Source organism: Diadema setosum, chromosome 11 (assembly GCF_964275005.1).
Source record: "Diadema setosum chromosome 11, eeDiaSeto1, whole genome shotgun sequence".
NCBI classification, from domain to species: Eukaryota; Metazoa; Echinodermata; class Echinoidea; order Diadematoida; family Diadematidae; genus Diadema; species Diadema setosum.
Genome location: NC_092695.1, coordinates 24,732,166 through 24,756,141, shown reverse-complemented (window position 1 = coordinate 24,756,141; position 23,976 = coordinate 24,732,166).

Here is a 23,976-nt window from a genome sequence, read left to right as displayed (position 1 = left end):
TCTCTCTCCCCCGAGAGTAAATATTAATTTTCCGTATTAAAAGTCATACCATAACAAGAAACAGCAAAAGCAAAATAAGAGAAGAGAACTTTGGGGATTTATATTACACACACTTGCATAAAATAATATATGCATGCAATCATGCACTATTAACGTTCGCCTTCATTAATGTTTAGAATACAGTGGGTATATGTTGGACTCGGTATATACTATCATGGCGCATAATTATGATTGGATAAGGGGATCCAACCAATCAGCCTCGACCCTCTTCCAAGATTTGACGATCATCCTTCATGAGTAAACATTATGGACAGCGTAACGATACTGCCATAAAGGAGACTTCTGAATGATTTTCAAGCTTTTACATTTTAACAACAATAAATTGGTTATACCGAGTACAGAGTTTCAGAATTTATAGCGATTGGGTTGAGGAATAAGAATGTTTTTAAAATTTACAACAAATTGCAATGAACAAGGATGATGACATGGCAGGCTCACAATAAAAATGCGTGAGTTGGGGCTCAAGGAAGCTGAACAAAAAAGGTGACATGCATACATTCTACACAGGTGAACTTGTTAAGCAAATGGTATTGTAATGAAATTACACTGCTACATTTCTGAAATATGTGAGGCTCCTATGTCATCAACACTGTTCGGTGTAGTTTGTTTAAAATTTTTCAGAGTATTGTTTCTCTGCTGAAGGACCACAATAAATTCCACAAATCTATACATGGCGCTGTCGACTTGTGTACTACATGATGTGAAATTATGAAAGTCATCTGGAATGCCTCTTTAACGTTTTTCTTTTTAAGATTTGTCAGATTTCAGGTTTTATTCTCATTTTCAAACAGAACATAACGTACGTATCACTGAATTTTGTTACATAATTATATAGGGAACATGTATTTAGACGACACACTGTGATACATTGATGAATAGACTATATGCAGTAAATAGTGGAACACAATCGCGAAACATTGTGCGAACAATATGCGATGTACGAAACTCAAACAGAAGACACAGATAACGTCATAATGATTATGTATTCAAACAGGAGAGTGCATTGATGGCGAATGACGTAGGTGTTTCAGACACGTTTAGAAGAGTCAAGACTTATTAGAGAACGTCTTTGACATGTTTGACGAAAAAAAAACCAGCAACTTCAGTCAAAACTTTCGGAGAGGATTGGAATGCTGTACTTTGTGCTTTGCACACACACACATACACGCAAACACACACAAACTTATGCAAATATATATACATATATATATAATAATATTTATTGCATATATATGCATATATGTACACGTATATGTGTGTTTGCATGTACACATTAATTTTTATGTGAATAAAGTTGACAAAACTTAAAATGCATGCAATGTCAGTCTTTGATATGTATCCCAATGTCGTTTCTTAGCAATTACGTTGCTTTGAAAAGTAACACAAAAATTACGTTGAAGAGTATTAAAAGACTAGACATAATTTCAGTCCGAAACTGAAAGACAATAATTAGGAAATAATCTTATGTATGTTCTTTTTCCCCTTTGTATACTGATACTATTGCAATTATACTTCACGTCTGTGTCACACTTTGTATTTGCCGGTTTCTGTGTGTGGGTATGGGCGTGAGTGTAGCACAAGGACCCAATAATATTGTCGCGAGTCGTGAGTCAATGTAATAGAAACAAATGCGGTTGCTCTATGAAATGAAATCTCAAAAATTCAATATTACTCGTAACCATAGCAACTGCTCTATCATTTAACTCCTTCGGAGGAACCTACTTGGCAAATAAGCGAGCAGTACGTTAAATTCAAAACATTTCTACTGCTGCAATACAAAGGAGTGGAAACTATGTAGTCTTGAAGATAGCGCTGTCTGGGAAAGCAGTTTCTTCTTTCTTGCTCTCGAAAATTTATGAGGCTAGCCTATTGTTTGCTCAGTGAGAAATGTATAAATAATAAATTGATAAATACTTTGAAATTTGGAGCGATTTCAGAATTCTTATAATAGTCCCTGGCGTCAGGAGGAATTGGAAGAATTTGCCCGTCTTACACGACTTGAAAAAAAAAACATGACGAGAAATGAATGCGGGTCAATGACGTTCGCTATACGTCAGTTATCGACATACATTCTAAACAATTAGTGACGGTGAGCTAGTTATGACGTCACAAACGAAATAGAGTTGCGTTGAAAAAAATGATAAGAAAAGGCAGAACTTATGTATCAATTGTCTTCAAAACATAATTGGCGCAAACAACTGATTATTGATTGCTTCGCAGCACCTGCCGACACAGAAATATGTTTCGGAGGGCTCTTGGGTGACATACATTCGTGAGCTCGCATGATTGTTCATAACCGTCGCATCGCGAGCCGAGGTAGTTGTAGCATTATCAAGAAAACAAAACAAAAACAAAACAAAAAACAAAACAAAAATGTAGCGCTATGTTTGCCTCTAATCTTTCGGTCGTGTGAGCATTTGTCGCTTCACGCTGTTCGTCATATCATATTCACGACTTCGCCATCTCCTCTCCGGGGACTATGTTTTATCCTAATCTGTCGCGTCAGGCGCGGGGTGCGTGTCTGCAATGCGTGATCAGCGCAATCTTGGGTATCAAAGCTATACGCCGCACAGGCCCCCGGAATAGATGATATGGTGTGCCGTTGGGTGCACTTTAATGGGCGATTTTTCAACCCAGCTTCAGCAGGCTCGACTGCTATTTTGTCTTTTCGCGTTCACTTATTGTGATGAAGTTTTTCTTGCCGAGCAAGGGAATTGAAAGATATATCATTTCTTCTGCAATAATCATCATTTTCGAATGTAGGTCTCTCTACCTCTCCCTTCTATTCTTGCTTTCTTTCTCTCCCACATTCTCTCTCTCTCTCATCCGTCTTCCCCCTCATGGAGCTGCGCTCGTCTTCCCTCTACAACAATAATAAAAATTGCTCAACGTCGCTTTCTTTACTGTCTGGACGTTTTTGCAGATGAGTTTTGGGACCGAGTTTCGTGACAAGAAATACTAAGGTCTGCCTGATAATCTGCAACATTTTCACATCGTATATCATTTCACAACGAACACTGGATAGAATTGACAATTTTCAGGGAAGCACCCTACAGTTACCCCGCCCCTGGCCCATATAACTATCACGGAATTAAAAAGGAGAAAATCGCTAGGCGTCCAGCTTGCAGACTGAGATTAGACTGTCTATATATAAGGGTGACACTTAAAAGTGAAAGTAGTCCCTTTTGAATATTTGCCTTCGAGTGTTGAAGGCGCCTTTTTGTTTCCTCATGAAGGAAGTGTTTAGAAGGCGTTCGAGGGTTCGTACCTTACTCTACCATACCCGCGCTAGAGGAGCACTCGAACGCTCCCAAAGTGTACCGTACCGAACCGAACAGAGCCAAAAGTGGACCACTCGCCGGTGTGCTCCAACAGCGTACCAAAAAAAGAAGAAATCATTAAAGAGAATTATTACAGAAATTATTCAAAACAATTCCTGATCGCCATATGGTGAAGTTCATCTGCAACATTCTAGCCAACAGGAGGTTCGTCTTGAAGACTAACGATGGACAGTCCAGCAGACCACGCCAACTGCGAAATGGAGTTCCTCAAGGCTCTGTACTCTCCCCCTTGCTCTTCAAGATACATACATAAGTGACATCCCCTTAACAACCTCACGACAATATGGTTATGCAAATGACCTCGCTCGCCCTTCTTCACTCAGATAGAGCCTGGTCCATGTAGAGAACATCCTCACTGCAGATATGTCGCAAGTCGCGAAGTATTTCAGGACCTGGAGACTTAAGATTAGCATGTCCAGTAACAGTAACAGCCTTCCACCTGAACACTCTTAGAAGGCTAATCGGCAGCTCAGTATCACCCTTGATGGCACACTTCTCCCTTACAATGCCACGCCAACCTACCTTTGAGTGAAGTTGGATACGCAGTTGACCTATAAGGAGCAACTCAAGGCCATGAGTGCAGAAGTGTCCTCAAGGAACAACCTCCTTCGCCGACTTGCAGGCTCAAAGTGGGGTGCCACTACAACCACTCTTCGCCCAAGTGCGCTAGCACTGGTATACAGTGCCGCGGAATACTTCTCCCCTGCGTGGTGTAGGGGCTTCCACACCAAGAAACTTAACACGGTCCTGAATGACAAAATGACGCTGATTACAGGATGTCTCCGGCCAACACCAACATAATTTCTACCTGTTCTCTCAGGCATTGCTCCCGCTCCCATGCGTCGAGAACGCTATACCCTTAGGCTGGTCACCAAGACCTCCAGCAACTCGAACAACCTCCTTCACGACTAGTTGAGGGCTCTCTATCTCTGGACCATCAGTAGCGATTAAAGTCTCCCGCCATGCAGCAACGCTGATGGGATCAGACTTCAACATCTGTCAGCATGGAGAGCAAGCTGACAAGACACCCAAAGACCTGCCCAACTCGTTGTCACGCCCAATACATTTGTCCCCCCATGTGCGAAGCTCCCAAGGAGGGAGTGGGTGTCACTGAATCGGATTTGATAGTGAGTTGGGCGTTTCAACGCAGCCATGCATCGGTGGGGGCTACGCTCATCAGCAGCCTGCCAGTGTGGTGCACCAGAACAGACTGCTCAGCACATCCTGAGTGAGTGCTCTGATCTCCGACCACCTGACAACATGGACCTAACACACCCTTCCCCTGAGACTGTATCCCTAACTTGGCATGTCCCCCCATGTGCGAAGCTCCCAAGGAGGGAGTGGGTGTCACTGAATCGGATTTGATAGTGAGTTGGGCGTTTCAACGCAGCCATGCATCGGTGGGGGCTACGCTCATCAGCAGCCTGCCAGTGTGGTGCACCAGAACAGACTGCTCAGCACATCCTGAGTGAGTGCTCTGATCTCCGACCACCTGACAACATGGACCTAACACACCCTTCCCCTGAGACTGTATCCCTAACTTGGCTAGGACAACTGAGAGATGTTACTTAGCTGCCGCTGCCTATAGGCAAGAAGAAGAAGAAGAAGAAGAAGAAGAAGAAGCGTACCATAACCGTACCAGAAGTTGGTATGAGAAAAATGCGCGTAACACGCACTACGTCATAATACAAAGAGTTGATGCTCTTTGTTCGGGACACCTGTATGTAGCATTAGCGCGCCAGGTGCTTGGCCCTGTTGTTACAAAACGTGTGACCCCTCCATGGAGTAAAATATCTCTTTGGATCCCTCTGACTCGAATCCAGCAATAGGGAGCTGAAGATCTGCGACGCGGACGTCTAGAGGGAAAGCATTAGCAAGATCGCTTATCAAAATCGATCTCGCGATGGTTTTCACGACGGTTCAGGGTCATTTTTTAGCGTCCGCTCAAAGTCACGACGAACAGAGCTACTAACTTGACGCCATTATGACGAACGACATATGGGGGCGCCATTTTACTTTGTATAAGCTGTGTCTTTGCGAAATCTAAAACTACTTTGCAACATGACGCAGGGAGAGAGGAGATCGAACGGTCAACGCAACAGTCGCATTAGCGTTCCCGTCGCAAATCTACAACTCCGTATCATGAGGTACGCTATCGCCACAGAGCGCTAGAACGCTCCCAATATGGCACGGCAATAACGTGGTAGGTAGTATGGTAGTTTAGATTAGTTCGGTTCGCTTTTGAGCGCTCGAACATGGCCATACATCATGCTTAGTGTTACGTCGACACTACAAATTGCATAATTGTGATGTTCCTCCTAAATACTAGTAGAACATGTTGGGGGGGGGGGGGGCGTCAAACTCACGGGGGAAAGTATTTGTCGACACTGGAAACGCACCGGGCAGTTTTCTTCTTGACAAGCGAGGATTTCCATGCCAAAGCATACCATTTAACGTTGGGCAACTATAAGGACAGCATTTAAGCTCAATCTGCTTTGAATTTGGTACCGAGTAATGGTCACTTTCTATTCGAACTATCTTTTTTGACAAAACTCCCATCAAGACATTCATTCATGTCCCCTCTGCGCATTACGATGCAATGAATTAGTCGACTACACTTAGCGAAGTCAGTACTCTAGAAAATGTTATCAAAGGCATGATCCAACAGTACCTGTGAAAAAAGAGAGACACGTGTAGGCCTACCGTATTAACTTTTTTTTTTTCAAATATATAAGCAGTAAATTTGCATTTCAAGATCACCCACGTAGTATATCCCATCTTCTCTCCTTTTGGTTGGTGTCTTCCTCCATAACGTAAAGATCACACTATCCCCTTCTCACATCGGCTTCGTTCGTCTCCATGGTGATTGAGGCCCAGCCGTCCAGCGGTCATCCCGCATTGTCAGAATGGATTTGAATTTCAACTTGCACTCTGTCCATTGCTTTCTGTCTTGAAATACGCTCGCGAATAAGGCCGTAATGATTGACGGTCATGAGAGGCTCAGGATGTGGTATTCAAGTTTCATCTGTCTCAAATTCTTCACATAATGCGAGCACGTATTTCAAACTCCCGGGAAGATTTTTACGATGATTGTAACCTTCCCGGTCCCATCAGTTTTCACGGATAGAGCTACTATAAAAAATGTTATCTTTTACTGGGAAATTATAACAACGCTGACGATAGATGCATACGATACGTACATCGGTTCATATCCTTCATAATGTCACAAATGTACACATTAGTAGTTATGTACATGTATGATGTACTGCATGCATGGTTGTTTTAATGTGTATGTACACAGGTGGACCAGAATAATGGAGAACATTCTATATGATATAGATATAGTACATACAGGCTGACCAGATCAGTGGAGAATTTTCTACGTGGTATACAATGCAGCTACAGTACATGTATGCATGTGACAGGAAATACATTAGACGTCTATAGCTCACTCAATCTAGAATGATTTAACCCATTCCAGAATATTCTAGGAAGTGCTGGTTGAGTGAGGCACTGCCCTTGTAGCCCAATGTGATTGGTAGTTAATTTTGGCAATTATGTAATGCACATAGTTAGGCAGTGAGTCATCCAGGATTCCTGGAACTTGGACTTGCTAGAATAGTCAAGTGTGTAGCCCCAGGTTGGAGAAAATTACAGAATGTACTAGAAAGGGGTGAATGGATAGTATATAAGCAGGAGAAATTCTGAGGTAGGCAGAGTACCCAACACCTCTGCTCTGAGAGTTACGTCACTTCTGGCTCTGAAGCGACTTGTTATAGTCAGTCCTGTGTTACCTGCTGACCTGCTATACAAACTGTGTTTGTGGAGATAAGGCCTGGGAGACATTTTGCCTGCAGAGAATTAATTTGCCTACATTGGAGATAGACTCCATATTTCAGTGTCAACGGACATTATTACGGCAAAGCTGTGACGGGCTGGATTCCTGGCTGGACAATATAAAGTGATTCATCATTCAACGCCTCGACTGGACGTGGTCGTCATAACGTTTGGATTCTGCACGTTTCGCCGTGGACATATATCGTGGACTTTACCCCGGATTTATAACGTGGATTATTGCAATCAGCGCCTCTGGATTTACGTCGGAGGAATCATTCATCGGTGCGTCGCGGATCATTCATCTGTGCATCGAACATCGTATCTGGACACTACCAGGGAACCATAGGGACTTTGTTCTTTAAGATTTGGATGCATGTAAGTGATTCCATGACCGATTTGTAATTGTTTCTATTGATCAGGATTGTACTGAAGTGAAAACCGATTACGAGTCTGTACCCACAATATCACTGTTAATAAACCGCCTGAACATTAGTTGATTGTTTCTTTTGTGCGATCATTCTCAGAGTGATTTTGGTCGTAACAATAATTAATTGGCTAAGTAGGCTACACCACAGCTCCCTCCCCCCCCCCCCCGCCTGTATCTTCTGTTATTCCCTGTATGTAGCACTACCGGAGTTGTTTCATATATCCAGTTAATGGGAATTGCAGAAATATAATTTGACACTGTGGTCCATCAGAGCGCCGTCAATGGCATCATGAGAGTTTGCCATTTCGATGCCAGGAGGGATTGATTAGAGTAATGTCGACGTAGTCTTTATGCAAGTAGTCGGTCCTTGCGGGTCACAAAAAGACATTTAAACAGAACCTAACGGACGACTCTCTTTTATATGAAGATGATGATGAAGATGGTTAGATGTCGAGAATATTGATTAGTATTGGTGATGAGTATTGATAATGAGTATTGATAATTGATCACATAACATTTCTAAGTGGTGATTGTAGAGTAGTGATTGTAATCTTGTCAATTTTTTAACGGTCATTCCTGCTACAAACTTTAGCCACGTTTGCTGAGGCACCGCGGCGGGTCTTCTGACACAAAGTGTGTGACCACGGTATCACCTTCTCAGCTATATTGGGGTATGCCTGTCACCGGTCTTATTATCGCGGTGGACCGATGTAAGGAAGCACGGGAACCGCCCCCGAGTTTGGATTTGATTTGATTTGATATCTGGCGAAGACACTGAATTTCATTTGACTCGCCCAGATGTTCCGGCAACTGAGCATCATGTGGATGGTTGATAAACCAAGACAATCGGAAAGAAACAAAGTGAGAGAGAAAGAGAGAGGGGGGGGGGGACATAACGGCAAGAGGCGGTAAAGGGGCGAAAACGTCTTCAGGACAATCTTACGAACGCAGCGTACAGACAATTCGGAATGGCGAACAAAAAATTTAGAGGCGGCATGGGCGAAGAGCCTGGAGAAAAAGAAAGCAAGAGAGAGAGAGAGAGATGGGGGGGGGGGTAAAATATTCCCGACGGCCAATTTCCTCCTTACAAGAAGAGTACCGTCTAACTTACAAACGATTCCCACTTAACAGTCCTCCTACTTTGCGGTAGAGAAGATAGGGACGATGCTTGAGGATAATCCACCGCGGGATGGGATCGCTGGCTGGTTCTTGTTTATCTCAAACTCCCGTCGCCATGTTGATTCTTTGTTTGGTGTCGTGGGTAATGATCCTTTATCGACTTTCATGTCCATTAACAGAGCAAAGCGTACTCTTAGGATACATCATCCACCAAATACCCTCTTAGTCCTGTCGTTGTATGTCTCGCCCCAGGCTGATACGGTAAGCTGTCAGCGACTTTATTCTGGCATAAGGCTCACTTGCACGAATTGGAAGAAGAAAAAAAAATGTCAAAGTCTTTCGTTTTTTCCAGGAATTAGTAGGCTTTAGCTTTGTCCATTTGGTCCCACATTTCAAAGACTAATAAAAAAGCAAAAAGAAGGGAAAACACGAAGGATGAGGAAAGGGTTAAGATTCAGTCTAAAAGGCATCCATTAAGCCATTGGGGAGTACATGTTTACAGATCACAGAGTTTTTTGGATTTATTCTTTTCTTAAATTTTCACCTTTTTTTTCAGTAAAAGCACGAATGCTTTCTTAACATCGTCAAAATAATCGAAGATCATAATAGAGAAATACAAGACTTTTTATTAAATATTTCAAAAATACTTATAGTCTTGTTGAAGATGAAAACGATAAAATATTTGTGATGGCTTTACGAGGGCATAAAAGGGCTTGAGATAAGATACGATATGGTTTATAATATGATATATACATATATATATATATATATATATATATATATATATACATATATATATATGTATATATATATATATATATATATATATACGTATATAATGCGTATGTGTGTGTGTGTGTGTTGAGAGGCAAGAACATGCGAAATCTAGATGATATGTCCCACTAATCATGAAAACCACAAGGCAGTGAAGTAAGGAAATAACTTAAGACTCTCTGAAAGTCGGGACTGTATAAGCAATGTGCAATTTACGCAGACTAATCATTCATCAAGAGAAAAGGGAGAGCTACCCAACATTTCCTTTCCAAGAGCAACGGAAATCAAACTCATTGACATTGTCAACGCTTTCACGCTTTTGTGATTTCAGCGAAATGATAGCGGGGCATTATCTTAAAGGCTACCACTGAACCATTTTTTTTTTAATTGGTATGCTGTATACGAGCGACTTTAATCAGTCGGTTTTTTAAGAGGCCATGAGATTCTAGGCAAATAAAAGCATAGTTTCTTCCGGGAGATTTGTAAACTTGTGAAATGTTACCATTCTACCGACTTCATCAGTAAGGTGTATTGGATCAGCCGAGAATGTATCAACCTAAACGGAGCCCACAACACTTCTTTCTCACTGCGTCGTGCACAGGGCACTCAATTCACTCGGTCTTAGCTCTCTCTCCCCCCTTTTCGGCAGCTTCGTTATTTCCACGGAGACAGGCTGTGTGTATGCATTCAAAACCTACCACCGTTCATTACGATCATGCAATGCGTCTATACGCGGGCAGACTTCGCTCATATTATGCTCGTTGAGATCCCGGCTGTTCGTTGTATCATAAACTTTATGGCGATCGGTCACGTGAGGCAGATTATTTAGGCGATATTGTTGTCATTCCAGCGGCTTTCCCGGCGTCGTCCACTGCCAGCGCTAAGTCGTCTCGTTCCCCGACTGAACAAACTCTATATGTACGCCAAATTCCTTTCTTCTCTAAGATCGCTAACCCCGTAGAACCCAATTAAGATTGCCATTCCAAGGAGATATCTCCATGGCCATTCTAAGAGAAGGATATAGCCCGCTCTTGGTATTTCGAGGCTATTTGCTGAACACTCTTACACGTCGACTCGACTAAAGCGCCATAGAAATTCTTGACGTCATTACATGTGTGCCTTACAAAGTGAGGTCATACTACCTTTCACGAACTGGTTCGTGCAAGTTTACAAGATCATTTTTACACTTTATCTACACTGTTTCCGCTGAAGACCCACAAGGAAATTATATCTGCTCAAGGCAATCTTGTATCGGAGATCAAAAACACTCTTTATGCCAGTGTCAACATGGTCAAGTAGCTTTTAACGAACACACGGACAGAATCCCAAAACATTATTAGTGGATACGTTGATGACATTCAAACCGATAGTTTGTATCATCTTGATACACGCAAAAACTCTGTGAGTCTTCTTAAAAAGCGCCGAGAGTATACGACATGTTGATGAAAAGGGTTATATTGCAGTAGACTTCATAGGACACATTGTCAGGGAAAGCATACATAATAAGCATGCACTGTATTTATCTATTTATACGTGCATTTCATATCTTGAGGCCTAAACAGTCATATGAAATCAAAGCAGAAATACGTCTTCAAGCTACGTGAGACAATGCAAACCTATACCAAAATCAACCTGTTGCCATGACAAGACGTACAATTCCGTATTTGCGCATTTCTGAAATTTCTCCCTTTTTTCCCTCTTTGCTTAGCCAGTATACTATATTGCTGTATTTCTCTTCTTCTTCTCTCTGTCTCTCTTTTTCTCTCTTTCTCTCATTCTTTCTACAAAATTTCCCTGCACTTTCTGGGTGACGAGCGGTCTAATTTGTGATAATATCACCTCGCCCTCTTCTCTGCACTTTAAATTTGAAGTAACTTGATTACTTTTCTCTCCCCGATGCTTGCGTATGAAAATATTGTAAATCGTTCTCTTATAATAGCTCCTGTGTATCAACATTGATTGCAGAGCAAAACTATGTGTCGCTGAGGCACGTACAAGCCACACACACACACACACACACACACACACACACACACAAATCAAGACGTTTTCAGTAATCTGACGTAGAATCCAGAGAGTTCGAACGTAATGACTTTATCTCTTACATCGTGAGTATCTTGTTGACAGTTTATGCATGGGGAGGGTAGACGGTACGGTCCATTGATGTAATTTCAAGACGAGGCACTAAATGGTTATATGGAAAGCACACGATATGACCGTAATTTGTGCACATAAATCACATAAGTATAACAATACGAGGAGTGTAAGATTAATATCATTGAGTGGACTCGTACAGATGCAGCTGAGAAAACTGCAGAGTTAGTTCGTGCGTTTAAAAAAAGTGCGTGTATTTTGCTTTGGCAATTGTTAATTACAAAAGGTAACTCGGTTCTTTACTTTTGAACGTCTGTGATTGAATTAAAATCTAGTTTCTGTTTACTCCTTTCCACCCCCATTAAAACGACATATAAATGATGTCATCGACAAAGAGCCTCAGAAGCAATCAGACACAGTGAGTTTGGACTGTGAAAGGGGAGGGGTTAATGTCACGCACGCTCTGGAGGGTGTAACTCACTTGCGTGCATTCCGCACCAAATGCGAAGCCTACAATCAAGCCACCCAATCCATCATAGATAAGCATGCACACTTCATTACGACTACGAGCCATTAAACGTAATGCTCTGATGACAGTGTCGAAAAGCACGAAAAGGCAGACCTAGAAAGCACGTGGCGTGTCTAATAAAATGCTTGTAGATCAATACGCCATCAATTAACGCCTTGATCGATTTTTCTCACACGCTGACGAGGGTTGCTCTTTTACCGCACGCAGAGACCCGTGCTGGCTCACAGCGCCCTTCACAAACTGCGCACAAATTGGACTTAATTGTATGTTTCGTGCGTCATAAACAACAAGATGAGATTTCCAACATGCGAGAAATGCTCGTCCGTTCTAACATCAGATATACGGAAAACGAGATACAGCCAGCTTGGGCTATTTATATAATGTAAACGAGTGTTCGCCTTGCCCATCAAAGTCAGTACTATGATGTAACCTGGGTTCCTGTGCACTTTCACTGAAAAAAAGAAACCACAGCAACACTGATTTTAAAAAGTATCACTAGTCGTGTACAGGCGCATTAAAAAACAAAACTGACTGTTTCCACAGGTTGTGAGATCTGTAATAAAAGTTGAAGGTATCATTGTATTTAATTCCAATCCAATTTTATTTTCACATTTCTCTATGAAAAATACATCAATGTAGCTAAATAAAATGATACATGATATCCAGCTATGACGCACAATAGAATATTGCAAACGAATTATTGCAAACATTACGAGGTTGCAGGAGCTATTTCTATTGTTCGCGGTCTACTCTGTGTGTGTGTTTGTGTGTGGGAGTGCGTGAGTGTGTGCGTGGATGTGTGTGTGTGCCCTCGTTTCATATCTACGTAAGATAACAAAGCGGGACAAGTGTGATTCCGTCGGTACACCACAGGCCATGAAGTGCAGGCACCCAATCACAAAATGTCTCAGACGTTCAAGCTCTCTCTCTTCACCCGGTTCCCCATTTTCTTTCCTGATGAACTTTCTTCTGTACATGACGTGGCATGTAGTTTACAAAGTGTGTCACCCGCATCACAAAGAAGAGAGAGAGAGAGAGGGGGGGGGGGGGAGAAGGAGAAGACAAAGAAACGTAAAACATCTCAGGAATTTTATATTGATTTAACCACAATGGTGATGTTCCGAATGGGTGTAATTTTTGCGGCAGAGGATCATGGGATCGGCAGGAGCGCAGACTGCTGAGCCTAATTTCCGTTGTATTCCCATCCAAAGGAACCGCCAATTAACGGAGACGAGTGAATTCGGGACGAGTCACATTCAATTCCCATTGGACGTTGCTTGGAGACGGGATGTGGAGGCTGGACTGGTATCACTTGTGCAGGGTTAGGGGTACATCCTCTGGTAACGACATAACGCGGAGTAAACTGGGAGGGAGGTGACGGCTAGAGAGTAGATTACGGAGCGGAGGATAAAGAGGAGGAGGAGGGGGAGGGATGGAGATGAGAAGATTCCGAGGTAGATTGAGAAAGTAAGTGTGTAATTTCTACGGATGGCATCAAAGATGTGCAAGCTGTCGGGACATCTGACTGGAACATCGGCAATACGTTGTATCAGGTGTCGCTTATTAAATGCCGTTTTCCAAGACACGCCTGACAGAACTTTTTTCCTCCAACGCGCCCAAAATCTGTACAATTCTACGCATGGACACAAGACCATCAGAAAGAAATACAGTTGAGAGTCTTTTCCTGTCCATACTCAGCATTGTTCGTACTACATTGCGCGTGAAAGGAACGGAGTAAGGTGCTCATCCTGAATTAAAACAAAATAATCGAGAAGCAAGGAGAAAATATTAAACGGACAGGTGCAAAATGCAAAATAATGATGTTCATCTAGCCCTCAACCAACAATAGGCAACAATACAAATCATGGAAAAGATTCGATATTGATACAAGCTGTCCAAATATGGGTAATTACATCATTAGTTACCTAAGTATATACCCAAACTCAGCAGTGTAAATAAATGATGCGCTCAGTTCAGGTCATGATAAACAATGAGAGTTCGCCCCCATACTCCATCATACACCTGTTACTTAAGATAAATTTTGTAAGGACTGTGTAATGACCTCCGATTGTCTCCGATACAGATAATAACCAAGAGACTCGATTTACCTTCAAACTTATCAATCTCGCAGTATAAGACAGCATAAAGGAACTGGGTCAGAATATCAGCGGTAAGTCCTTATCCTGATTTGTACACAACAATCATACTTGTCGGTGTTACCATTATCAAAAGAATATCTCATGTCATCAGAAAAAAATAAAACGACATTCAGACGCATTTCTAATGAGCAAGTTTTAGTTCCCGGTCGTCTCATCTTGCGAGGCAGTTGTAGATTTAAAGGGGCATTCTAGATTTTCATAATTTCACATCATGTACGTAGTACATAAATCAACAGCTTCATGTATAGATTTGTGGAATTATTGTGGTCCTTGAGCAGAAAAACAATACATACTTCCATTACAATACCACTTGCTTAACACGTTCACCTGTGTAGAATGTTCGTTGCAATTTGTTGTAAATTTTGAAAACATTCTTATTCCTCAACCCAATCGCTATTAGTATAAATTCTGAAACTCCATACTCGGTATAACTAATTCATAGTTGTTCAGATGTAAAAGTCTGAAAATCACCCGGATTTCTCCTTTAAGGTTGCAGACGACACCCACACAACGCAAGCGGCGCGGTTATTCTAAAGACCAATCGCTTTCCAAAGAATGTGGTTTCCCCCTCCTATGTCTAGAGACGATCTTTGCTCGGTGCTATAATAATGTGCGATGCGCTGGCCTAGTTTCATTGTTTCTCTCCAAGGCGTGCGTGTTTTGTTGAATGTCGTGCTCAAGGTCGGTGTGGTCTCCTCCCATTGTTGGTGGCATGACACGATACCGAAGCTTTGCCAAATCAGTCAGTGGATTGTAATGTTGAGCTGGATTTATCAAGGGTGCAGTTGTCCTGATTGCAAGGCGTATCATATCTCCATGGCTTAATACTATGCAAAGAAGAAAAATGAATACGATACCTTTGTTCGAAAGACGAAAAAATGTCAAAATTACACATCATTTTTTTTTTTTTTTACGAAGATAGTGGATTTCAGAGTGATGCTTGTAAAGTGTAAAGCCCTAAAGGATAATCTCTAAGGAAGATAACATGAGAATCAACCATGGTTAGATAGACTAACCTGTCGAAATAGAGGCATACACTAAACTGAAAATGTGAGGAGATAAGGAGGCGACGAGGCAACATGACGTAGCTCCGAGACATCGCATCGACCAATAAGGTGAGCCGGCAAAGATGAAACACGCCCCTCTGAGGCCTTAATGTCACGTGCCGAAGGAATTCGGCGAGGAATTACATTATTTATCAAGAAACAATCACAACAAATGGAGACCACCTGCCCGAGACGTGTTCTAAAGGCTCGGCGGTGCAAGAATGGCCAAGAATGCCTTCCACCTGACTGTCTGTAAATTGCAACATTTTCGTCTAGGCGTCACCACCAGGTACCCCGCACTCGGATTCTTATCATGTAGCATACTGGATCATTTCTAACGAAATAGTGCACGAAAATTGTCTTTTCAAGCTCTGGTGCGCCTCCATAGCTGATTGCAAGGTTGCACCTTGTCACTTCGACGGAGAATGTACCCCGTCAGAGATATCACATTGAATTTTCTATGAGAGCAATGAAATTATTGCCCAACTGTGCGGAAAATTTGAGTGAAATCATGCAATATAGAAAATGTCTCGATTATCTCAACTGACGCGAGGTGGGCGGCAATAAAGTGTCAAGGGGGAAATATCAGAGATTAAATTGTCGCATGTGAAAATGTCAGAAAATATGTGAAAATTAAAGCTACATGGGGTAAAAGTGTCCGTGGTGAATATGCTAGAAGTAAGTGTGTCTTATGTTACCTAAGTCAGGGGGAAAATAGTCATGAGACATTAAATCTGATTAATATCAGTGCAAATATGGTATTGTGCTATTGTCGAGCCCACCGGAGGTGAGGCGAGACTAAGGGATCGCCTGCGGCGTCTGTCCGTCCGTCGTCCGTCCGTCGTCCATCCGTCCGTCCGTCCGTCGTCTGTCGCTACAAAAACTTCAATAACTCTTTACTTTGGGCTTCAATTGCAATCAAACTTCGAGTGAAGAGGGGTCATACAAAGTTTCACATTTTACCATATATGAAGGTCACCTCAAAGTCAAAACTCACAGGCAGGGTCAATGAACTTTAGGGCCCAATGTTAAGTTTTTATGGCGCGTTTCTATTATGAGTCATAACTTTTGATCCATAAATCCATTTGTGATCAAACTTGGATGGTAGATGTCCCTTGGGGAGTGGATGGTCACCACAAGGTCAAAGGTCACAGGCAGGGGTCAACGAACTTTAAGGGCCCACTGTTAAGTTTTTATGGCACATTTCTTTTTTGCCATAAATTTTTACCCTTTTATATCTCTTTTTATCTGTTATATCTCTTTTCTTATCTGTTATTGGCGTACAATTTCTTGTACGCGAATGGCCAAGACACATCATGGCACTTGCCTCGTTACCATATTGCAGGGCTCGACACTGATTTCCTTTCTGGTGGCCCGTTTGCCCACTAAAATCTTTAAATCTGATATTTTGGTAGCCAACAAAAGAATATGTTGCCCCAAAATGATAAAAAAAGCCCTATATTACCCTTTTCTAAATCTTAGTTGCCCGATCAGGCCACCGAAAGACAACCTTTTGGGAAATTCGGGAGCCCCGAGCCATTTGGCCACAGAATGAGTACTCGAGAATTCGAGCTGTCTATCCAAATGTGCACACAGGCCTACATTTCTCTGTTTCAGTCCTAATTCCTTTCCGTGTTTCTCTATTTTGTCTGTCCCTTTTCTCCCTGAAAATGATATTATACTTTTTGTTTCCCTTTATCCATTTTCTTTATCAAAATCCGGACAAACACGAACGAGAGGACTTTGAATTGATTTCGTGTCATTCAGGCGAGCGGACATTATGCTATCGAAGTGTGCTTAAACGACATGACATATTGAATGAAGGAGAAAAAGAAATCCATACGCTCATCTTAATATTGTCAACGTCATTGCATTGAATCGTCGACAATCAGACATGTTGAAGTTATCTGAGTCAAGACATGTGCAACGTACAGTGTCGACACCATCGCGCCATAACGTTGACGTAAAATACTAACAACACCGCTAAAAATAGCAAACTACTCGAAGGAATTTCAGAAAACAATCATAGTTTGGAGGTACCGTACCTGTTGGGGGAAAAAACAAATAAACAAAACCCTATGTCCGCACCTGGGTTTCACTTCGGTACTCTTTATATTATAATGAAAATGTTCTGAAACGTATGATTTGTTTGTCCAAATTGTTCCCACGATAGTTCTACAGGAGTGGGCCTGTATAGGCAGGTGTATTAAAAGCCAGTTCGTATTCAGCTCATGTGCACAGTAGTACAAAATGACCATTGTTTTTACTGATTTGAATAGCCATTTCACTAGTTTCAAAGTGATATAGCAAATGCACCAGCGTGTCCGACGTATTATTTATGGAGTTCATATCCAACAATTCAGGTGACCACAATCCATTTCATTATTTTGCTTTGACCGCATCAACAGACTTTTTCTATTGCCATATACATATATCAAGATTTGATGAATACTTAGCAGCAAAGGAGGTTCAAGAGATGGAGCTAGGAGCTACAACTGGCTGTTATTATTTACACAGCTATCAGTTTTCTATGGATGGACAAAGTATGTGACACAAAAGTAAATCCCTTCCAGAAATGATTATGTGCAAAAGTGTGATTCTGAGCCGTAATGTTGCGAAAGTATTTGAAACCGCACCCTCACTGGAAAGCCGATTTTATTATCTTCCCGATCACTTTCGACAAATGAAACTGATGACAGTGGTGTTATCTTCAAGTATAGTTTTTTTTTTATTATTTATATCAGATTAGTGTAAAGTCATGTACACTCGAGTGATTTTGATTTGTATTTCATCAGTCTTTGGGCAAATTTTATTTGCTCATCCCCATGTCTGTAATAGTAAGCCTCATATTTTATAAAAGAAAGAAATTATCATCATTAAAACATATCGTCCTTAGAAAGAGGCTTGTCATTATGCAATGACGCATGAATCAATGTCCTATCTGTGGGGCACTTCCAGTGTGGCACGTACTTCTATTTTTTGCTTTTGTTTTTGTTTGTATGTTTGTTTGTTTGTTTTGTTTGTTTGTTTGATTTTCAATGGCGGCATCAAACATGGGACCAAGAGGAAATACGACTGTTGTGACTCTATCTCTTGAACCTCCCTGGTTGCAGTCAGGTAAATGTGTTGGCGAGCAGTATTTATAAGGATATTACCTGTACATGAATAATCATTACATCACAGATGCTCTTTCAGTGAATTCAAAAACCCAACATGCATGTTCAGTGGCGGATCCAGGGAATGCGCCCAATCTTCTTCTTCTTCTTCTTCTTCTTCTTCTTCTTCTTCTTCTTCTTCTTCTTCTTCTTCTTCTTGATGTTGTTTTGCTAAAACAGAAGAAATAACAAGAAGAAATGGGGCCGCGTGCTCCCCCTTTAATTTTTTAAAGACGCCTCCCCTATACAGAATTCCTGGACCCGCCCCTGATGTCGGTACAAATAACTTTATCTGCTCGTGCGCAAAGTGGAACTTCGAAATGGTTTATTCTTCCAAGTCACTCACGTTGATTTTGAGTCAAAAGATGGCAGTACAATCAATATCATGAGGGGCAAAAAGGAAGGTAATGGCTATCTATAAGAAACGTCACTTGTGATTGTGTGAGTGTGATATGTTTCCTAGTCTTCTCATCAAGGAGGTTTATATGCACACAAAATTGTATGAAATGTATACTTGCCCCAAGACTGGCGAAATTTCGTCAGTGAGGACCACCTGCTTGCACTGTGTAAAATATTTTATAAACAGTAAATTGATGAATTAGGATTTAAATGAATAAATGAATAAAAAAAAGTTATGATATTAACGAAGTGAACATGACGGATCTCTACGGTGGGAAGTTACATCAACTGTTTCTCATAAGAGATCTGTTACAATCTTATGTAATAATGTCATTATAATAGTATACGATGATTTGATGATAATGCGTGATGTAATAAGTATGATTATAGTAGTATAATTTTCGTTATTTCATTCGAAAGGTAAAAGCTAGTTTTAATATAATATATTAGAAAGAGTTGGAAAGAACTCTAATGTTTGTCCCGCGAATTTTAGTGTAGGTCGCTGATTTTTCACGATTGGTAGGTATGCGTGGTTAGTATGTCGTGTGCACCTACATGTATACAGGTGTTTGTCTTCGGCTGCGTGTTCTGTTATTCAGCAGTGCTGTGTGTATGTCATTCGGCGTTTTTCTGTGGGAAACCTGTGGACGAAAAAAAAAAGATAGATTCCCGGGCATGTCGAGCATTACGCATGAAATTTACATAGCAGACGCATTCTCGACGTATAAACTGCCAGAACAATGTATTTGCACATTGCCAGGTGGCACGCGTGACATTAACCGATCGAGGAGACTGGATTTACAGAACGACTCTCTTGTTAATTCTGGATTGCTGAAATGCATGAAATGTACTTGCTCTGCCTTGTGGGGTCTTGAAACTTTCAGCATATTACGCGAGATCATCGGACCCTGATACCAGGCCCATGAATGTTGCGGTAGCCCCTTCAGTTAACTATCTTGTCATTGTTCGCCCCGACATATTTCATTTTCGAGAGTCCTTCTGTCTGTTTATGAATTGATATTCATCCGTCTATCTATCTCTCTATCTTTCTATTATGCATTACCCTCTTCTTCTTTCTTGGGGAGTGGGGGGGGGGGGGACAAGACCTTAAAAAAGGACATAACAATTTGCATTTCTGGTTCACGGTCGTGACTTCTAATTAAATCTTCCTTGGATTCATTTAAGATATCAATGCCGTATATAGGTCAACTGGTTATAAGTAGATGATTTTAACCATGAAAAAAAAAAGGAGTCAGACAGTCAAGTAATGATTTAACCACAGGAGCATTGGAATTCAAATGTGCGCGCGCACACACACACACACATACACACACACACACACAAATGTACATATATATATATATATATATATATACGAAACACACACACACACACACCCTCTCTCTCTCTCTCTCTCTCTCTCTCTCTCTCTATATATATATATATATATATATATATATATATATATATATATATATGTATAACATACATAACTATGATTTCTATGTAGATATATTGATACATGCAGTATAATGTATGATTACGTAAATGTATGCATATGTATTTCCCCTGTCATTCATTAACCCTTTGGTGTGCCGTATTGATTTCCTGTCCATGGGTATGTATGTGAAATTTGTGCACATTCGACTTATCGGCACAGAAAGGGTTAACAGGGAAAGAAAAAATGGCGTGTGTTTTAGCAGTGCACACTATGGTTAGATCATCGTGTGTGATTTTTTTTTTTCTCCCGACGCAGGGAGCTGTGCAGAAGTGATATTTACAAACACCAAGTCAAACCAATTTCACGTTTTCAGGACATGCGTGTACCTCATAAAGACAAAAAAGAAAAATCTATACCACTGTAGGGAAAAGGCATGGATCGAATGTAGCCCCACTGTTTATTCCTTGGGTGTCCCCCGAACCGGTTCGAGTAAAGAGCACGCGTTTTGCTTATTCTCGTTCGCCAGGCGTCTATCCGGTGTAAACATTGACGGCAGAAGATACCATGTGACATAATTCGGCCAGCGATTTTAGAGAGGGCAGTTTTTCCTTTCCATTAGACTCGTATTTACATCGCAGTAAAACGAGAAGCCGGAAAATGGGATCGGCAAAGCGAAAGCGAATGTTTACGACTTCAAAGCAACACCGAGATCGCCCGTAGCTACGGTGTTTTACATGCAGAAATGAGAGTAACTGCGACCTACGAATCACACATGGCTAGAATTTAACCCGCTAGCTACGAAGCTCACGTTAACCCGACAACTAATTCATATGAGATGTTGTGTCGCAACGCACAAGTTTGTTTTCTGAAGTATTATTGTGCATGCGGTCCCTGGCTGAGCCACAATCTATTTGTTTTCCCTTCTTCTTTCAGTTTCGTTTCTATATGCAGAATCCAGCTTGCATTCTAGTTATTTCTAGCTCTTTAGAGCCGTGGTTAAACTTTGCCTGTTTGTAAGATTATCGCAAAAGGCGTAACATATTATTAGAAAGCGTCTGAAAGTAGGCGTGTTTTGTTTTGTTTTTGTTTTGTTTTTGTTGTTTTTTTTTGTGCTAATGCCTTCTACAATATGCGAAATGGGTATACACTGAACAGGTGTGCAGATTTCAGGTTTGCAAAAACTTGCGTTTCTCACCGGAATTAAAAGGTACAGTTTCTAATACAAATGACTATGTAATTGCAATGAGTGATTATTTATGCGAACTGGGAGTGGTCTAGGAGTCTACGATAGTCATCAAATATTGTACTATACCGGCGATGCCTATTAATTTGATATTCTTACATGTTCTCCTTTCACCAACAAACACACACATACAAGCAGACACACGTGCAGAGAAACGCACATACAAAATGTGCCTTCTAGGCCCTAAATGCAAAGAGACTGACGAGTTGGTTAATGTTGAACAGAATCAGTTATTTTTGTCCGCGGCACATTTGACTGACAATTCCGTGACCAAGTCCAATGTCACAAAGATGTCTTAGTAACCCGACGCCTGCGAAAGAGCAGTCAATAACCAAATAGAGAGCGGTATTGAATGCCGGATGGCATATCGCATAATCGCAGACTAAAGTTCGACGCCGAAAGACTAAGATCAATGATTTTTCAGAACGGCGAGCCCACTTCCCCCAAGTACATACAAATGACTCTGCCCCGAGTGTACACGTGCCGGGTGACTCAGCAGATCCAATTATGTTTCATGGGAGGCAAATTATTCTAGGTCGAATTTTCAGTCCGATGTTCATCGACATTGAGCCATGTTTTCCCGAAAAATATTGATTTTTTTTTTCTTGCTCGATCGTGTCGATATGAGAATACTGTAGGATGATTGTTTTGTCTTATCTTTTTTTAAAGTTGATCGAGATAGTCACCTTTAGGAGGGGTATAACTTGTAATTTTCTTATTCTCTCACCACACGTATCGACAAAATCTTCTCGAACGAACGCTCATTTAATGAGAAAAAAAAAGTATCCACATCTCGAATACTAGACGATAGGGATCGAGAGATGGCGTCTTGATTCCATCTGATTATTTCCCGTATGTCATTAGGCCCTGGCAGGTCTAGGTAGGATCATGCCACTGTCTAACTGAGATTACAAAGTATTAAAGTGGGTCAGGGAGGAGAACAACGAATATAAGTCTTATAATACAGTAACTTGGAAATGAGACAAATGTTTTTCGTATAAGCTGCTCCAAACCAGTTGATGCATCACTGTCTTCAAACGCTTTGACTTTTTTTTAATCGTAGTCTAAATTCAACATTTCTCATATTTCTCAAAAACAAGAAAAATATATTTTCACTGTGATAAAAATCAGTTTCTATACATAACCCTAAAGAGAAAACAAATGCACAACCATATAACTTAATTATCAGAACATGTCAGTGTCATGTGTTAACATAGCAAGGGAAATTAAAAGAAACGTGATGGAACCTACATGAAAGCAAACTCGGATCCAATTAAATAATACGGAGAGCTAAATTTCATTTTTTTTAATGGACGTAATGCTACAGTTACGTGATGGGAAGGAGGGAAGTTACACAAAAAAGGATGAAAAATACATCTCTCGTAAATTTTGATGGGGGGGGGGGGGGGTAGAGGAAGCTGGATAGCCTGTGCACACAAGGTCTACATATCATAAATGTCCTGAAAAAGCCCAAACATTTCCATCATTTTGACAAGCTCTTCAAGAAGTACTTCACCTTTCGCTGCTCATGCTAGGTTCTACGCTTTCCCTCTGTCAACCTCGCACCTGAGTGGTATTTGATAGTTCAGGTGTCTTTTGGTATTCAGAATAAAGAGAGAGACATTTCTTAGGCATAGTCATTACCATATTTATGTGATAAAGACAAACTTCTCTAGACAGGAGAAAAAGACATCACTTTAGCATCCATATACATTCTCATTCTTTTTTTCGAGTAGGCCATCTCACCATCTGCTTTTATCCATGTTCTTTGATGGACTTGAGTAAATGTCTGCACTCAACGAATGGAGGACAGCCCAAGCTTGAGTCAATAGAACATGTTGTTGGAAAACTTTAGAAAGACAGTTTCTGTCTTGAACATATTGTAAAAATCAATATTACTAATGAATTATTGATAAGAGAGACACAGCATGTCGGCAATTTTAGAGAAAGATGTCCACCTGTATACGTTTACTGTCCTTAAGACAATGTTTGTGGAAAGAGTCATGCTGATTACTAGTACATTTCCATACATACCACGCGAAAGTGCAGTCTTTTCGTTGAATCGTTGAATCGTTGAATTCATTTACATAGTCACTTACAGAGTACCGTAGACATATGCAATTGACAGGGTTGTTTTTTTTTTTACTCTCTCTCTCTCTCTCTCTCTCTCTCTCTGTCGCGTTTGTTTGCTCACCTGTAGGCTAGGCTCACTCGAACACTGCTTATGATTTAACTTTTGATGGCATAGCCCTCTTGATGGAGCCTGTAGGAGACATATGCAATTATACAAACATCATTATAGCACACAGTGGCAATACTGCATCTATTTTGAGAATGACAACATAATCATCC